General features: G+C 37.7%; 1 protein-coding gene across 2 annotated transcripts in view; it reads right to left on the reverse strand.

Annotated features, from left to right (window-relative positions):
• The window catches only part of RAB27B (RAB27B, member RAS oncogene family), a 183453-nt gene that overhangs the window by 67700 nt on the left and 96779 nt on the right, over nt 1–18974 (reverse strand). Inside the window, exon 1 of one of the 2 annotated variants that reach the window (XM_030810397.1) lies at nt 282–781. The exons of the other annotated variant lie outside the window; for it this stretch is intronic. The gene's annotated coding sequence lies outside the window, so the exon portion shown is untranslated. Of the gene's footprint in view, nt 1–281; nt 782–18974 lie in introns of those variants that run through there. 2 annotated transcript variants of the gene reach the window in all.

Genomic DNA, 18974 nt, shown 5'->3' on the forward strand with positions numbered 1-18974 from the left:
AACCAGCTGTTTGATAAGCAAACACTCAAAGAGAGCCAGGTCGAGTTGGCCCATGCCATCCGTGCAGCACACATCACTACTGTCTTCTTTGCAAGGATTTCCGCTGGAAACCGCGATCGAAGGTGCACACGCACTCACACATGCACACACACACACACACACACACACACACACACACACACACACACAGAGGCCTCACTTGCCACGGCGCAGGCCGGCACTGCAGCACCCGGGTGGGTAGGAACGCGTTCCATCAGCAACAGCCCGCCTTCCCAACTCACCAGGCTGCGAAGTTTCCTTGCCGGGAGAGCAGGTGTCAGATTTCAGAGAGGTTTCCTTCCCCTTCCCAAGCCCTGGAACTCCCGGGCTCCACCGTCAGCAAGGAGACAGGATCTGCTCCACAGGGCGATGAGCACGGGGACAGCTCCTTATCTCCTCCAACCTGTGGCTCCAGATGGGTCCAAGGCCGGGCGGTCTGCAGCCCCTGCCCGTCAGGACTGCGAGTGGCAGGGCTGGTGGCACCACCCTCGGAGTCCGCCGCAGCGGCGGGGCTGGGTAGGGTTTGTGTGAGAAGAAGGCGTGTCTGCAAGTCCCAACGCGGATGTGCGGAGCTCACCTCAGGCAAGTCTTGCTGGTGACTCAACTGCTGCAGTGAGAAACACACTCAGCTCGGGCATGAAGTCTCCACACTGTGGGGCTTCTAGCCTAGCAGCGAGCTCATTTTTATGCATTTTTATTCTGTGTTTTCTTTGATGTCTCGCATTCAAAGAGCCCAGGGCGCTGTGAGAAGAACTGGGGCCCTGGCATTGCGTTCTCTCCTCTGAGGCGGTGTCTCATTAACTATGGGGAGTGAAGGCGAGGGATTGAGAATGAGGAGCAGAGGATGGCCTCGGGAAATAAAAGAGGGCGTTGGAAAGAAATTAATATTTTAAAAGTTAGGATGTGTTCGTATGAATGCATTAATCAGTATGCAACATCCAAATTCACTTCCCAAAGCCCTACTTCACTTCTTAAACTCACTTCAGAGATCAATAGGTTACCACTAAGTAAGATAATGAGCACACGGAGGCAATGAACAAATATTTGTTAAGCACCTACTATGTGCTATGCCCTGTTCTAAACACATTACATTCGTCCACAAAGCAAAGATCCTGGCTGCCCGTCTTGGGATTACATTTTAGACACATTCAGACATCCCTAATTTACAGACTGGTAGTAAAGGTAAGAACACAAGGTTGGGTACATTATAATAACAACCAATTTACTCCTCTGTGAACAAAATTTAAAAGTTCCAAACCTGTGGCTTGCATTCATGTTTGTAAACAATGAGATGCCAATGACTGCTTGAATTGTAATTGCTTAACTTGGTTCTTATTTGATGGCCTAGAGACAATCTGGGAGACACTGCTGTTATCAGCTCCCAGAGAATTTCTTGTAGAAGGGAGCAAAGGAATAGCCCAAACCAAAACATAAAACCAACAATAGCAAAGCAGTGGAAAAATGGAGTATTAGAGAAAACACTTTGGTCTCATAGAAATCTGTCTATTCTGTTATGAAACTATTAAAGAAGTTCTATTTTATGTCCTTCAATGTTCTTGAAAGTTGAAAAGAAGAGTAATAATAATGCCTTCATAGTGTTATTGTGAAGAATTGACTTCATATCAGTAATGTGCGTAGAACGTGCCTGGCACAGTAAGTTCTATGAATGTGTTGGCTATACTTACAATTTTGGTAACACTTAATCTACTCTATTCTCCCCAAGTAAGACCCAGTTCATAAAAATTATTTTGGATCTACTGCATAAAAGTGTATGAGGCTCAGATTGTAGATTTTCAAAGCATGTATGCTTGGAATCTATATTTATGATAAATCTACTTTGCATTTAACAACAATATCTAAGTATATAACAAGTGTGTGTCCTTGGGCCCAGACAGAAATAAAGAATATAAGAACCTTGAATCTTTTCCACAGTTAACACATTGATTTAAAATCACCCTCTGTGCTATACAATGATAACCCATATTCTTTATCTAGTTCATGTGTCCACTACTGACATTAATCCTAATAGCTATTATTTCCTGTATGCAATAGAGTTTCATCTCATTTGGCTTTCACAACATTACTGTGAAATAGGCAAGGTGTCTATTATATTTATTGTCTCCATTTTCAGAATGAGGTAACTGAGGTTGGGAAAGTCGCAGTAAATCTGTCCAAAGTGATGAAGTTCAAATGGTGGAAGTCAGGTCTATTGATCCTGAATGCCAAGCTCATAGTGGTCACTGTGTTGTGCTACCTCCCTGCAACTTCTAGAAAAGGTTCCTGCCATGAGAAAATCTGACCCACATATTTATTGATGACTCTCCTTGCCACCTTTCCCTAGATAAGTATGTCACCTGCTTTATAGGGCCAATTCTTGCAGGGATAGCTCTCCCTGGAGTGGCTTGCCATATACAGTCCTGTCTATGAGGTTCCAAGGCTCAGATCCAGCAGTGTTACATAGTGACACTACCAGAGAGTGGTGGAACATTTCCTTCCCTGGGAAGAGGGGTTCCAAGGAAGAGAAAGAGTAGGAAGACATAAGAGAAATGTTGCTTGGCCACTCCATGAAGGCCACTTTGACCAGAGGTAGAGCAGAATAAAAAACAGTGGAAAACCAGTGAAAACCAGGTGACAGCATTACGTGTCATGATAATAATAGTAATAAGGTCTTCCTGTACCTGGAGTTTATGTAGCACAACTTAACTAGACATAACATCTGTCTAATTTAATCAATATGGCACTGAGGTAAACGTTAATGTACATGGAGTGATGTGTAGTTACAAATGGCAAAATTATCACATGTATTTCATCTCTCCTCAAACTGCTTTATTACAAGAATAAATGAATTTTTTAAAATGTTATTGAATCACAAAGACAAATAAGCAGATAAAATAACAGATAAACTTGTAATAAATTTTGGAAGAAGCTAAATCAGATGGAAAAGTGGTAACTGATTTGGAAGAGCAGAGGATTCTATATACTGCATGCCTGCAGAAGAGATTATGGAAAAAAGCAAGCCAATTCTTCCTGCAAAACCTGGGCAGGCTGAGGCCTAGGAGGCAGAAATCTCAGCATAGAAGGAGGCCAGGAGGTGGGGTAAACACAGGGGTTTGGTTATACATCTGTATATTGGAATGCTTGGACCCAAAGTTCCCTTCCCCACTGTCACACAATCAACCAACCATAAGTTCCTCCATCTGCTCAATCCAGCTTCCAGGAGACTGGAGGTTTATTTTCTGGAGAAAGTAAACTAGAGTAATTTGTGGTTCAACAAGATGAACTGAACACATGCCTTTTTACCCCGCTCCTAGAGATAATGAATACAAAAAAAATTTATATACAAAACAGAAAAAAAAATCTTTTGAAATTGAAAATATACTCAACATTTACAAAAAAACTGACAGATGGGTTAGAAGACTAAGTTGAAAAGTCTCTCTATTTAGCTGTAGAAATTTTCAAAAAATGGAAAAAAGTTCTGACTAATGGAAATCTCAGAAAGCTCTAGAAAAGAGTTCTTTCTATGCAGAAAAGGATAAAAACACTAATTTGAAAACAATGTAAAAACAATACCAGAAATGAAGATGATGAACTTTGGGAATCAAAAGTTTCACTAAACATCCAGGAAAACAATCCTTTAAATTAATCAAATACTTAAACTCATGGAGATATATCATTCTGAGATAAAAGAAATGCAGGAATAAAGAGAAAAACTTAAAACATCTTCCAGAGACATAAAGTAGATCATATACAAGAAAAAAAAATTGCACTGGATTTCTCAAGAGCAATAATGGATCCAGAAGTTTCTTTGAATGCCTTCACATTTTTTAAATGAAATTATTTTGAACTTAGAATTGTATACCAAGACAAACTGTCAGCCAAGCTTGATTTAAAAAAGTTTTCAGATATGCAAGGACTTAAAAAACATACATCCTGTGTGCCATTTTAAAGTAACAGTTCCCCAAACAAGCTTATAAATCAAGAAAGAGGAAGAGATGAAACCCCAAACATGCAGGCCCAACATAAGAGGCAGTAAAATAAATTCTCCAGAGCAATAAGTGTGAAGCAGGCCTAAAGAGAGGTGAAGAGATGGCTTGCAGTAGGAATGTCTCCAAGAAAAAAAATGGAAAGAAAATGATAGATTGTTTGATACACACGTGCATTTGAAAACACAGTAGATAGTGGGAAGTGCCCACCAGATTCCTTGTTCTGTTCTTTTTCCTGAGCACCACACTAGATTTCATTTCTTAGCTCCTTGCAGGTGGGGAGGCATGTCACTGAGGTCTGGTTCATGGATTGTGGGCAGAAGTCATGTACATCACTTCCAGGGTATGCCCATAAAATAACCCCTGAGATCCTCCACACTTCCCCTCTTCCCTTACTAGTGTGCAGATGCGAAGAATCAACGAAGAGCTCTAAGCCGCTAGAAGACATGAAAGCCCCTAGATGAAAAGTCATGAACCTGAGTTAGGGTGTGACATGGCTACCTCAGCTGCCACACGTTGGACTACCACATGAGCTAGAAGTGAACTTGTATTGTATGATGCCAAGAAGATTTTTTAGAGTTGTTACAACAGTTAGATCATTTTGTTACAGTTTTAAAGATCAGTTGGAGGCAATTGTGAATAACATACAATAGGTACAAAGTGTGCTGAACTAGCTTTAAAAGGACATTATTAACTCCATGAGAAACAAAAAGTTGCAAGAGAAAAGAAACATTATGATAGAATACCACTTTGTTCAGATCTGGACATAATAAAAATGTTGGGAACGCTGACAAGAGAATTAACCCTAAACTACAATAAAGCTACACGTGGAGGATGGCAGAGGAAAAGACTATCTGTGTATATGTGCATGTAAGACAACTAAACCCTCAACTATTATAACAAAAATCAATAAATAATGTGTAAAGTTGCTAAATAAATAGCAGGATAAGCAAACCAGTTAGACATATAAAAGTACAGTTAAAAAGCTACTAAAAGAGTCAAATGTTTGCCTGTGAGGATTAAGACCAGGGCTTAGGAAGCGATCTGCACTGTTCCACAAGAACTGTAGACTTTGATTTTGTTTTAAATTATGAGATGGATTACCTTAATAAAAATAAAATGAATTTTAAATTACACTTAAAATACACATAAGGAAACAAAAGATATTTGTTCTACAGAGAAAACATTATGATTTATTAAAGTATTTGCATATACTTTAATATAGTGATCTATAAGCTGTGGAGAAAGTGAATTGAAATGCAGAATGAAGATAGATTTGAGAGGTTTGCACAATGATTTATTAATTCAACGAACATTTATTAAGCAACTTGTGCCTGGTACACTGCCAGGTATGGGGGATGCAGTGCAGAACATGAAGGAAAAATAAAGGTGGGCTCTAAGAGAAAACCAGCGTTTGTAAGCTTTAAACAACAAATATATTTGGTTTCTTCTCTCTTGTCTTTAGCAGCATGAGCCACTGACCTTCTGGTCATGATAATGCCTTTCATCCTTCACTATCCTCTTAAAAATTTCTCTTGACTTGACCCGCTCACTGATGAGATCTGAGATTTCGTAACCCTTCTCTTGCGATTGCAGGGAAGGCTTCACCAGAAAGTTATGCACGGGTGTGCCTCTACCTCCTGCTGATTTTCTGTTCATGTGAAGAAGTCTGTCTAATCACAAGTAAAAATCCACCCTTCTCCAGTTTGAGAAAACCTCACGGCATGACTAACAAGTCATAAGACTGGACTTCCAGGCCATGCTAGTTTTCTTCACAACGAAGATGTAACTTTGAGAAATACACATGCTTAAGAGACTTTCTACTGGCAAATTACTTTAAATGTGTAGCACATAAAGACCTATTTTAGATATCTGCTCATTAAACTGGCTATATTTTCACAATTGTACCTACTGCATCTACTCTGTGGTGAGGTCTTAACCTTCCCAGTTCCAACCTCATGTTGCCTCTTTCTGAGAATGTGTAATGAAGATATACTTGGACCTTATTGGAGATTATTGTAATTTTGTCTAATTTTTTCTTCTTATGTTAGAGGAACATACTGTGGGAAAGGCCCAAATAATTTCATGAGTGATGTTCACATACAGCCTTGATGAAAGTCCTAACTTGCCAAGAAGTCACAGTAGTGTGGGTATGCCATGATCCTGTCTATGAATATTTGACATCTTTTTTTATTATTATACTTTAAGTTTTAGGGTACATGTGCACAATGTGCAGGTTTGTTACATATGTATCCATGTGCCATGTTGGTGTGCTGCACCCATTAACTTGTCATTTAGCATTAGGTATATCTCCTAATGCTGTCCCTCCCCCCTCCCCCCACCCCACAACAGTCCCCGGAGTGTGATGTTCCCCTTCCTGTGTCCATGAGTTCTCATTGTTCAATTCCCACCTATGAGTGAGAACATGTGGTGTTTGGTTTTGTGTCCTTGCGATAGTTTACTGAGAATGATGGTTTCCAGTTTCATCCATGTCCCTGCAAAGGACATCAACTCATCATTTTTTATGGCTGCATAGTATTCCATGGTGTATATGTGCCACATTTTCTTAATCCAGTCTATCGTTGTTGGACATTTGGGTTGGTTCCAAGTCTTTGCTATTGTGAACAGTGCCACAATAAACATACGTGTGCATGTGTCTTTATAGCAGCATGATTTATAGTCCTTTGGGTATATACCCAGTAATGGGATGGCTGGGTCAAATGGTATTTCTAGTTCTAGATCCCTGAGGAATCGCCACACTGACTTCCACAATGGTTGAACTAGTTTACAGTCCCACCAACAGTGTAAAAGTGTTCCTATTTCTCCACATCCTCTCCAGCACCTGTTGTTTCCTGACATTTTAATGATCGCCATTCTAACTGGTGTGAGATGGTATCTCACTGTGGTTTTGATTTGCATTTCTCTGATGGCCAGTGATCATAAGCATTTTTGCATGTGTTTTTTGGCTGCATAAATATCTTCTTTTGAGAAGTGTCTGTTCATGTCCTTTGCCCACTTTTTGATGGGGTTGTTTGTTTTTTTCTTGTAAATTTGTTTGAGTTCATTGTAGATTCTGGATATTAGCCCTTTGTCAGATGAGTAGATTGCAAAAATTTTCTCCCATTCTGTAGGTTGCCTGTTCACTCTGATGGGAGTTTCTTTTGCTGTGCAGAAGCTCTTTAGTTTAATTAGATCCCATTTGTCAATTTTGGCTTTGTTGCCATTGCTTTTGATGTTTTAGACATGAAGTCCTTGCCCATGCCTATGTCCTGAATGGTATTGCCTAGGTTTTCTTCTAGGGTTTTAATGGTTTTAGGTCTAACATGTAAGTCTTTAATCCATCTTGAATTAATTTTTGTATAAGATGTAAGGAAGGGATCCAGTTTCAGCTTTCTACATATGGCTAGCCAGCTTTCGCAGCACCATTTATTAAATAGGGAATTGTTTTCCCATTGCTTGTTTTTGTCAGGTTTGTCAAAGATCAGATAGTTGTAGATATGTGGCATTATTTCTGAGGGCTCTGTTGTGTTCCATTGATCTATGTCTCTGTTTTGGTACCAGTACCATGCTGTTTTGTTTACTGTAGCCTTGTAGTATAGTTTGAGGTCAGGTAGCGTGATGCCTCCAGCTTTGTTCTTTTGGATTAGGATTGACTTGGCAATGTGGGCTCTTTTTTGGTTCCATATGAACTTTAAAGTAGTTTTTTCCAATTCTGTGAAGAAAGTCATTGGTAGCTTGATGGGGATGGCATTGAATCTATAAATTACCTTGCGCAGTATGGCCATTTTCACAATATTGATTCTTCCAACCCATGAGCATGGAATGTTCTTCCATTTGTTTGTATCCTCTTTTATTTCATTGAGCAGTGGTTTGTAGTTCTCCTTGAAGAGGTCTTTCACATCTCTTGTAAGTTGGATTCCTAGGTATTTTACTCTCTTTGAAGCAATTGTGAATGGGAGTTCACTCATGATTTGGCTCTCTGTTTGTCTGTGACTGTTGTACAAGAATGCTTGTGATTTTTGTACATTGATTTTGTATCCTGAGACTTTGCTGAAGTTGCTTATCAGCTTGAGGAGATTTTGGGCTGAGACAATGGGGTTTTCTAGATATACAATCATGTCATCTGCAAACAGGGACAGTTTGACTTCCTCTTTTCCTAACTGAATACCCTTTATTTCCTTCTCCTGCCTGATTGCCCTGGCCAGAACTTCCAACACTATGTTGAATAGAAGTGGTGAGAGAGGGCATCCCTGTCTTGTGCCAGTTTTCAAAGGGAATGCTTCCAATTTTTGTCCATTCAGTATGATATTGGCTGTGGGTTTGTAATAGATAGCTCTTATTATTTTGAGATACGTCCCATCAATACCTAATTTATCGAGAGTTTTTAGTATGAAGGGTTGTTGAATTTATTAAAAAAAACCTATAATCAGAATTTTAGAAATAATTACAACATTGTTTAATCAATTTTAAAAACTGGTTAAAGGGAAGAAATGTTATAAAAATAAGAACTAAGTATATAGGAAAGAATAACTCATTTTCTATAAGTCATATGACAATACACATACATAAATATAGTCATTTATTAGCATATGTAATTGTATGTGTACGTAAGTACAGTCATATGCAAATCCATATAAAATTTATAATTATGTTTGCTTTGCTGGTAGCTTTATGGTGAGCTGCAAAATAAAATGTCATATGGGCTTACCATGTAAGTACAAATGAATATATGGTGATTTCTCCATTTTCCCTAAAGCTGTTACCTAAAACCAGTGTTTTTGTTACTTTTGCTACTTTTTAAACTGCAAACACTTCAAGCTGTGATGTCATATATTCAGGAATGATTATTAAATCATCTTAAATTCCTTTGCTGGCCTTTTAACCAATTATAAGGTATTTTTATCCAGGCATCTAAACTAACATTGATTAATGTAATTTCAGGCAAATATGTCTTTCCCTCTCAAAATACATTTTTATCAAATTAATTTGATGATTGTTTCCTTATAAGAGAACTGTAAGGACTCCAACATTAAGATAACTATCTCTTTTTTAAGGTATAATTTGGGAAATTATCTTGCCTTATTTTTGGCCATATATGATGATATAAGTTATAAAGAATAACAGCTAGTTGACTGGCCGTGGTAGCCCACTCTTGTAATCCCGGCACTTTGGGAGGTCAAGGAGGGTGGATCACCTGAGGTCAGGAGTTTGAGACCAGCCTGGCCGACATGGTGAAACCTCCTCTCTACTAATAATACAAAAATTAGCTGGGCATGGGGGCCATGCCTGTAATCCCAGCTACTTGGGAGACTGAGGCAGACGAATTGCTTCAACCCAGGAGGCAGAGGTTGCAGTGAGCCGCGATCGTGCCATTGCACTCCAGCCTGGGTGACAAGCGTGAAACTCCATCTCAAAAAAATAAAAAACAAAAAAATAAAAATAACAGCTAGCTAATTAAGGTTTGATCATAGCAAAGAATCACATGCTATATGATTACTTTTTTAAAACTATACTTTTGGGAAATAATGTCAATAAACCTTATAATTTGAAGTCAGGTAGCGTGATGCCTCCAGCTTTGTTCTTTTGGCTTAAGATTGACTTGGCGATGCGGGCTGTTTTATGGTTCCATATGAACTTTAGTTTTTTCCAATTCTGTGAAGAAAGTCATTGGTAGCTTGATGGGGATGGAAATAAAGGGTATTCAATTAGGAAAAGAGGAAGTCAAATTGTGGGCAGTATGGCCATTTTCACGATATTGATTCTTCCTACCCATGAGCATGGAATGTTCTTCCATTTGTTTGTATCCTCTTTTATTTCATTGAGCAGTGGTTTGTAGTTCTCCTTGAAGAGGTCCTTCACGTCCCTTGTAAGTTGGATTCCTAGGTATTTTATTCTCTTTGAAGCAATTGTGAATGGGAGTTCACTCATGATTTGGCTCTCTGTTTGTCTGTTATTGGTGTATAGGAATGCTTGTGATTTTTGCACATTGATTTTGTATCCTGAGACTTTGCTGAAGTTGCTAATCAGCTTAAGGAGATTTTGGGCTGAGACCATGGGGTTTTCTAGATATACAATCATGTCATCTGCAAACAGGGACAATTTGACTTCCTCTTTTCCTAATTGAATACCCTTTATTTCCTTCCCCATCAAGCTACCAATGACTTTCTTTACAGCGACAGTAACCAAAACAACATGGTACTGGTACCAAAACAGAGATATAGACCAATGGAACAGAACAGAGCACTCAGAAATAATGCCACATATCTACAACCATCTGATCTTTGACAAACTTGACAAAAATAAGAAACGGGGAAACGATTCCCTATTTAATAAATGGTGCTGGGAAAACTGGCTAGCCATATGTAGAAAGCTGAAACTGGATCCCTTCCTTACACCTTATACAAAAATTAATTCAAGATGGATTAAAGACTTACATGTTAGACCTAAAACCATTAAAACCCTAGAAGAAAACCTAGGCAATACCATTCAGGACATAGGCGTGGGCAAGGACTTCATGTCTAAAACATCAAAAGCAATGGCAACAAAGCCAAAATTGACAAATGGGATCTCATTAAACTAAAGAGCTTCTGCACAGCAAAAGAAACTACCATCAGAGTGAACAGGCAACCTACAGAATGGGAGAAAATTTTTGCAATCTACTCATCTGACAAAGGGCTAATATCCAGAATCTACAATGAACTCAAACAAATTTACAAGAAAAAAACAAACAACCCCATCAAAAAGTGGGCAAAGGATATGAACAGACACTTCTCAAAAGAAGACATTTATGTAGCCAACAGACACATGAAAAAATGCTCATCATCACTGGCCATCAGAGAAATGCAAATCAAAACCACAGTGAGATACCATCTCACACCAGTTAGAATGGCGATCATTAAAATGTCAGGAAACAACAGGTGCTGGAGAGGATGTGGAGAAATAGGAACACTTTTACACTGTTGGTGGGACTGTAAACTAGTTCAACCATTGTGGAAGTCAGTGTAGCGATTCCTCAGGGATCTAACTAGAAATACCATTTGACCCAGCAATCCCATTACTGGGTATATACCCAAAGGATTATAAATCATGCTGCTATAAAGACACATGCACATGTATGTTTACTGTGGCACTGTTCATAATAGCAAAGACTTGGAACAAACCCAAATGTCCAACAGTGATAGACTGGGTTAAGAAAATGTGGCACCTATACACCGTGGAATACTATGCAGCCATAAAAAATGACGAGTTCATGTCCTTTGTAGGGACATGGATGAAGCTGAAAATCATCATTCTCAGCAAACTATGGCAAGGACAAAAAACCAAACACCGCACGTTCTCACTCATAGGTGGGAAGTGAACAATGAGAACACATAGACACAGGAAGGGGAACATCACACACCAGGGCCTGTTGTGGGGTGAGGGGAGGGGGGAGGGATAGCATTAGGAGATATACCTAATGTTAAATGACGAGTTAATGGCTGCTGCACACCAACATGGCACATGTATACATATGTAACAAACCTACCTGCACGTTGTGCACATGTACCCTAAAACTTAAAGTATAATAAAAATAAAAAAATAAAAAATAAATAAACCTTATAATTACGTGCAACATGATCGATTCTTTTTTTTTTTTTTTTTGAGATGCAGTCTTGCTCTGTTGCCCAGGCTGGAGTGCAGTGCCATGATGTTGGCTTACTGCAACCTCCATCTGTCAGGCTCAAGTGATCCTCCCACCTCAGCCTCCTGAGTAGCTAGGATTACAGGTGCATGCCACTATGCTCGGCTAATTTTTGGTAAGATCTAGTCAATTTTTATTATCAATCTGGCAACAGCTTATATGACTATAAGGAATTATTTTTTTAATTATATTTCTAATAGTATACTAAAATATGTAATGTAATAAGTATGTTTATATTTATGTATTATATTTTATAATTATATTATTGTATTGATTTATAATTATAATTATATAATATTGATAGTATATAATATTCATTAATAATGTTAATATATAATTATTTATAAGTAAATTTCCATTTTTAAAGTAACATGAAAATTCTAAATACTATAGCCATACAATTCCTTCTGAAATATGTATTGCTGCCATAAACACTAAGTAGGTTTCTGTTCTATGGATATTTTTAGCTACATATTTCATTGCTACTGAAGGTTGAGTGGCTGGAAGAAAATCCCCACATACTTCATATAAAATATGAATATGCTAGAACCATTCAATTTATTATAAATCAATTATAAACAATATATTTTTATAGTCATATATTTGGTGTGAGTCTTAATAGAAGAGATGAGTTTTATAAGAACTGATTTTAAAAAACACAATTAGGATAAAGATACAATTAATAAGAACTTCTCATTTTCTTGCATTTCTCTACCTGTAAAATGTGGTGAACACTAGTCATATTGTTATAGGGTATTCAAACCTCTTTCCTGTTTGTGGGGCTTCCTCAGATGCATGTCTTAGTGGGATCCCACTGTAAAAGTGAGAGGTCAGGCGCCCATGGCAGGAACGGTGGTGTGTAGGACCTGAATGCAATAGCACTGAGTGATTCCAGTGGAGGCATACTAACCACATGGTTGATGCCTTTGCTTATGGCTCTAGTCCCATGCCAACATGCCCTGGAGTAGGGACAACAAAATGCCAAATGAGGGAGAAGCAGTCTTACACCAAAAAAAAATATGGAACTTCATCATTTGTATGAGCAAAGTGAGAAACATATATGGGAATGAATTCTGAGGATGCTTGTACCAAGGAGAAAGGAGCACAATTTTAGAAAAGGATGAATTGATTAATATAGATGCACAGGATATAATATACTAGTTTGATTAGCTGGGAGGGCTTATAATTGTTTTCTGTTTGATGAAACGCAAACCCAGATTAAGCCCTGTCTTAAGTCAAAGACCTACTGTAACTCTTTAGGAATGGCATTGCAATACCATTACAAATACATTCAGAATGTCTGCTGCCTAAAATTTCCCAAAGGATTGTACGGCTATTTGCCAAGGTAATTGGCACTGGAGAACAGGAACATTTCCAGAATAATAGAAAATTGACTCTAAGCTATCACTAAGATTTGGATAACAAGAAAGCCACTGAAATTCAAAGATTCAAGTCAGGATTTGTGGCTTAACCAACTTCGACTTCAATGGGGGCTCAATAGGAGTCTCAAATCCACCTCATATCTATTTTGCCGTTTCCTCCCTTCCTACAGATCAAAGGATAATGTGATGGAAGAGTGAATTCAAAGATACTGAAACTATGCAACACAACTCAAGAGAATATATCCAATAGGACAATCATTTTCTGAAAGAACTGCAGAAATTAGTGTCACCGTTAAGGATTCAAGTCCTTAACGGTGACACTAATTTCTGATGATTCTAATGAGATCTCCTCTAGGTTCACTACACTGACTGTGTAGAGGGTGGATGGGATGGGTCTTCAAGAATGCCAGTGAAGGCCGGGCGCGGTGGCTCACGCTTGTAATCCCAGCACTTTGGGAGGCCGAGGCGGGCGGATCACGAGGTCAGGAGATCGAGACCACGGTGAAACCCCGTCTCTACTAAAAATACAAAAAATTAGCCAGGCGTGGTGGCGGGCGCCTGTAGTCCCAGCTACTCGGAGAGGCTGAGGCAGGAGAATGGCGTGAACCCGGGAGGCGGAGCTTGCAGTGAGCCGAGATTGCGCCACTGCACTCCAGCCTGGGCGACAGAGCGAGACTCCGTCTCAAAAAAAAAAAAAAAAAAAAGAATGCCAGTGAATATCTATAAACTTAATCAGATGATTACTTCAATTGTAACTAATGCAACTAATCAGATAGATACATATTCTAATACTTGGTATACTTGGATAGATGGCTCTAAGAGACTTATTTACTAAATTACTTGCAAGACTCTCCAACTAATCCAGATTTCAGACAAAGCCATTCTGTTTCTTGTATTTTATGCCCAAGAGATTTATGATAAAATATTTATTGGTAGTAGAACAGAGTGATGAATAGAGCCTGTGACATTCCCTAGTAGGATAATTATTTTGGAAGCCTATACATTATAAGCTTGAGGGTCTTCCCAAGTTCCAGATAGGGTAAGATCAATAAGAACTCTAAATCTAAAGACTTGGGTTTTACTCCAGGTTCTGCCAAAGATATGTGATAAATTCATCTTTGATCTTTCATGTTTAAAATAGAAGGTTTTAAAATAACTCATTCTGCTGATTAAAGTTTCACACACCTGATGCCACAATAGGTGTCCAAAGAATGAATGTTTGTTGAGTAAATAACTGAATGAATCACTAATTACCTTCACATCCTTAGCAAGGAAAGTTTCAAGGAAAAAAGCACAGAATCTCTTGCTTTAAATTTCAGTAACTTTGATTTTTTTTTTAAATAATTGAGATGTAAAACGTTAGAAATAAAGATTTGTGAAAAGGATTAAAAGTATTGTATATCAGACTCTCGAAATACATGATTTGCAATAAAAAAGTCTATAGCAAATACATTTCTTGAGCCATAATGATACAAAACATTTGTATATTTTTCTCTGTGAAAGTTAGAAAGGGAAACTCCTTCACATTAGTCGTTATATTATGATCTTATGTCACAATTAGTGATAAACATATTAGCAACTCTCTGTCCTGCATTTTAATAAATAAATCACAGAAATGCCTTGGCTATTGCTGGTTGCCCTTAGCCTCGCCACAACTCATTAATGGACAGAATAGATTTGTGACAATCAGAAAACACACAGCCCAGACTTCCACTTAATGATCCTAACTCTAAGATCTTTTAACACTTGGCACCACGATTTGGAACCTGTTTTCTCCAACTAACTGGAAGTGTTTTTCACTTTCTTTGAGACTATCACTGTCAAGATAAAAATTATCCTTAAATCTTTTCTGTTTCAAAGTTAAAAAAAAAATAAAATATTTGCTTAAACCATTCATTTTGTTATTAATGATCATTCAATAAATTAGAAAAATATTTAAACATACAGCTCCAAATATGTCAATCCCTCAGTCATCTTGGCACAGATATACTGATTTAAAAATACTACAAATAAAAAAAAAATACTACAAATACAAGTTTTTGAAAATATTGGAAATTTGTGAAATATCTCGAAGTTGAATTCAACCCCTAACCCCATGACTCTATGACCCCATGTTTGATGTAGAAGCAACTATTATCGTATTTCACCCACTCTTGATTTGGCCTTCACTTTATACCCTCAATTTGGTCAGTGGGGACCAGACAGCATTCCCAACCTACTAGTGTTTTTGCTGGCACAATTGATATTTTTTGGCCATGACAAGGAACAACCAACTCTACATTTCACAGTAACTCCAGAAAGGCTTGCTACTCACACTTAAGCATATTAAAATAGTGGATGTTTGTACTTGTGAATTTGTGCCATCACATACACAAACTATATTAATAAGTAAGCCAGTTGAAAAAGATAGTGGTTTAGATATTTAAACCTGATAAATGTACACATTGAAACAAAAATATTTTGGTACTTAAACAGAGAAGATTTATTTAGCTGGTAATTTATTAATAATAATACTGGCCAGGCACGGTGGCTCACGCCTTTAATCCCAGCACTTTGGGAGGCCAAGGTAGGTGGATCACCTGAGGTCAGGAGTTCGAGACCAGCCTGACCAACATGGAGAAACCCCACCTATACTAAAAATACAAAATTAGCCAGGTGGGGAGGGACATAATGAGCTATAACTTTAAGAATTTTTGTATAGTAAATACCATCATGAATTGCTTTGGGTGGTTTCTTAAAATGGTCCTCAATGTAGAAGAATGACATTAATAGCAAATTATTAAAAAATTATCAAGAAAAGTAGTAAGAGCTTCTATAAGGGAGTGAGGGGTTTACAGAATGATGCTCCTTGAAGATTTGGCTAAATCAATAAATTGATTTTAGAGTAAGGAATTGATAGACTATTCTCAGGTACACAGATTTTGATAAGTCCAGAGGCAGAGGGATTCGAGGCTATATCTCCCAGGAGTATTTGGAAAATAGCCATTACATGCTGGTGGTTAAATGAGAATCATTGTCCTTTAGCCAATGAGGTAAGATGATGTCTTGTCATGAAAGCTGAGAAGTCTGACATGGCTATGTCTGCACAAAGGGGTCCTTGTTTCTGCTCAAGTTTAAAACAGGGGAGGATCCTCTGCAAGTTTTTCTAAGCCTTCTCTAGTACATGGTTACCATACTCCTGCAATAATAATTCATGGAAGATTAGTCTGACCCTTGGAAAACAATCGAAGTAGTTATAATCCATGCATTTTCAATGAGAAAAATATTGCCCCAGGGAGGCAAAATTTGTTGTTGGGAGGTGACATAATCTTGCTCTTTTTATGTATAAAGCACAGATATATCTATGGCACATAAACAGATACACAGTATATCTGTGGTATTAAATTCTCATTTGGGTGGCAATTAGGGGAAAAAATGTCTGAAAGGGCTTCTTAGGGTGGGGTTGGGGGTTGACATGGTGGTTGTGAAATAAAGGATGAGAAAAACTGATAAATACCAAACACAAAATAATAACAGCACATTCCTTTCAGCCCTGACTCACAAACGTGTTCACAGACACTTAAACGTATAAACTAGATGAAAATAACCTCATTCAATATCCCACAATAAAAACTATTTGTAGTATATATACTCAAGTAACTGAATGGGTTAACTCAGTAATATGTTGAAATATATCTATTCAAAATATTAATGTGGTTTTAGAATATTAATATTTTGGCATGGTTGTTATTCTATTAATCCCATTTTTGTGTTGGGAAGATAAAAATATATGCTTAACAGATCTTGCCTTTTTATTGTCTAATCTAAGAAATATATCCTGTCAATTGTTCAAAATATTGTTAAAATAGCCAGGAGGGTAATCTGCTCTGGAGTATTGAGTTACTCAGATAAGGTGGGATCACTATTTGGGATTTAATTTTTTAAAAATGTTTTCCCATGGCAACTGGAGAAACAACACAACAGCACATGAAGAAAAGCCATAGATTTCCCTCCTCCATTCGATCCTATTCCCTTGAGCTAAATCAAAAATATTTCCACATTAATGTTCAAACAAATACTAATTTATGTAGGGTTTTAAAAATAGAATATTTTTATTCAATAAATCTGGATTGTAAATCTGGATCTTTCACAGCTTTCCCAGTGCAATGGCAAAGATGAATAGTTACTGCGACAAAGTAGTTGTCATAGCCTACAGGTCTGAAACATTTAATTATCTGGCCCTTTACAGAGAGAGTTTGCTGTCCCTAACAATAGAGGATTTGGTTACATAAATTACTGTTCATCCACTCAAAACAGACTGAATTTATTGAAATGTTATTGTAAGAGAGTGCTTAATTAAATGGAAATAGATGCACAATGCATATGAACTAAGCAATTGAAAACAGCATACATAGTGAAAGTCAATTTTTGTTGAAATGTGCACATATACAAAAAGTACTGTTAGGTGCTTAGAGTTGAAAGAGCTTGACTATCAGAGTTTCATAGACCCAAGTTCCATTACTGACCATACCAACTAATTATCCATTGTGTGGAAAAATAAGTTACTTTATCTTCTTTCTCCATTAAAGAAAATAATAACTTGGGGATGTTGACGCAGAGATATCTCTCATCTCCTTCCAAAAATTGATTTGAGGTGAACTGACATAATTATATCTATTCCTGTGTTAGTCTGTTTATGTTGCTGTAAAGGAATACCAGAGACTAGGTAATTTATAAACAGGTTTATTTTGGCTCATGGTTCTGCAGACTGTAGAAGAAGCATGGCACCAGCATCTACTTGGCTTCTGGTAAGGCCTTGGGAAGCTTACAATCATGGCAGAAGGCAGAGGGGGAGTCAGTGTATCATATGGTGAGAGGGGGAGCAAGACAGAGGGCAGAGGTGCCATGCTCTTTGAAACAATCAGATCTTGAGTGAACTCATTTCCACTCATTACCATGGGGAGGACACCAAGCCATTCATGATGGATGCACCCCGTGACCCAACACCTCCCACTACATCCCACTGTCAACCTGGGGATCACATTTCAACATGAGATTTGGAGGGGACAAATATCCAAACCATATCAATCCCTTATGGAGATTTAATTATTAAATGAAGCATGTAAACTTTCTCATAGCATGTCTAGTACATGGCACAGCAGACTACATTTTTAAATGTTCCTCTTACTTCTGCTTCAAGTGGGCAATAGAAGAAGGTAAGAAACTCCTATCTTATTTATTTTTCAATAAGCGGACAGGATACAGAAAAGAGTAAAGAAAACTCCTTCAGTGCTGGAGTGTTCTCCAGCCACAGCAGTAGACAAGAATCACAGAACCTCAGAGAAAAGCCACAACCAAAAGCACCATGAGAACAAGGTGTTAGCATATTTCTATGCCATGACATCTTGTTTCTTCTCTGAATTATGTCAACTAAGGGGTATAATTGCAGAGGGTGAGAGAGAATCTATGCTTCTTTATTCACTTATTTCTCAGGCTGAGACAGAATTATCATTTGCATCAAGAAGATGGGGAAAATATTTCTTGAATTAGTTTTATTTGCAACTATTTGGTATAGATATTGTGTATAGATGTACATATATATATATGTGTTTGTATATATTTTGTTTTCCTCACATTACGATTTAAATTATTCTAGTATTTCATCTTTAAACCATTAGAAATAAAGTATTAAAAATTAATTCCTAAAATGTCCTTGTTAATTAATGTAGAGTCATAGAATCTCAAAATTTGAAAACAATCGTCTAGGTTAGAATTTCCCAAACTCTCTTCCATGAAACATTACGCCTGAAAGGTATTAATAAGTGTGTGTGTGTTTTTGCATGTGTACGTTAAAGGAGTTCCATGGTCAGACTTCTTTGGGAAATTCTGCCTCCGCTACTGTCTCTGCAA

This window comes from Nomascus leucogenys, chromosome 4 (assembly GCF_006542625.1).
Source record: "Nomascus leucogenys isolate Asia chromosome 4, Asia_NLE_v1, whole genome shotgun sequence".
In the NCBI taxonomy this organism is placed as follows: Eukaryota; Metazoa; Chordata; class Mammalia; order Primates; family Hylobatidae; genus Nomascus; species Nomascus leucogenys.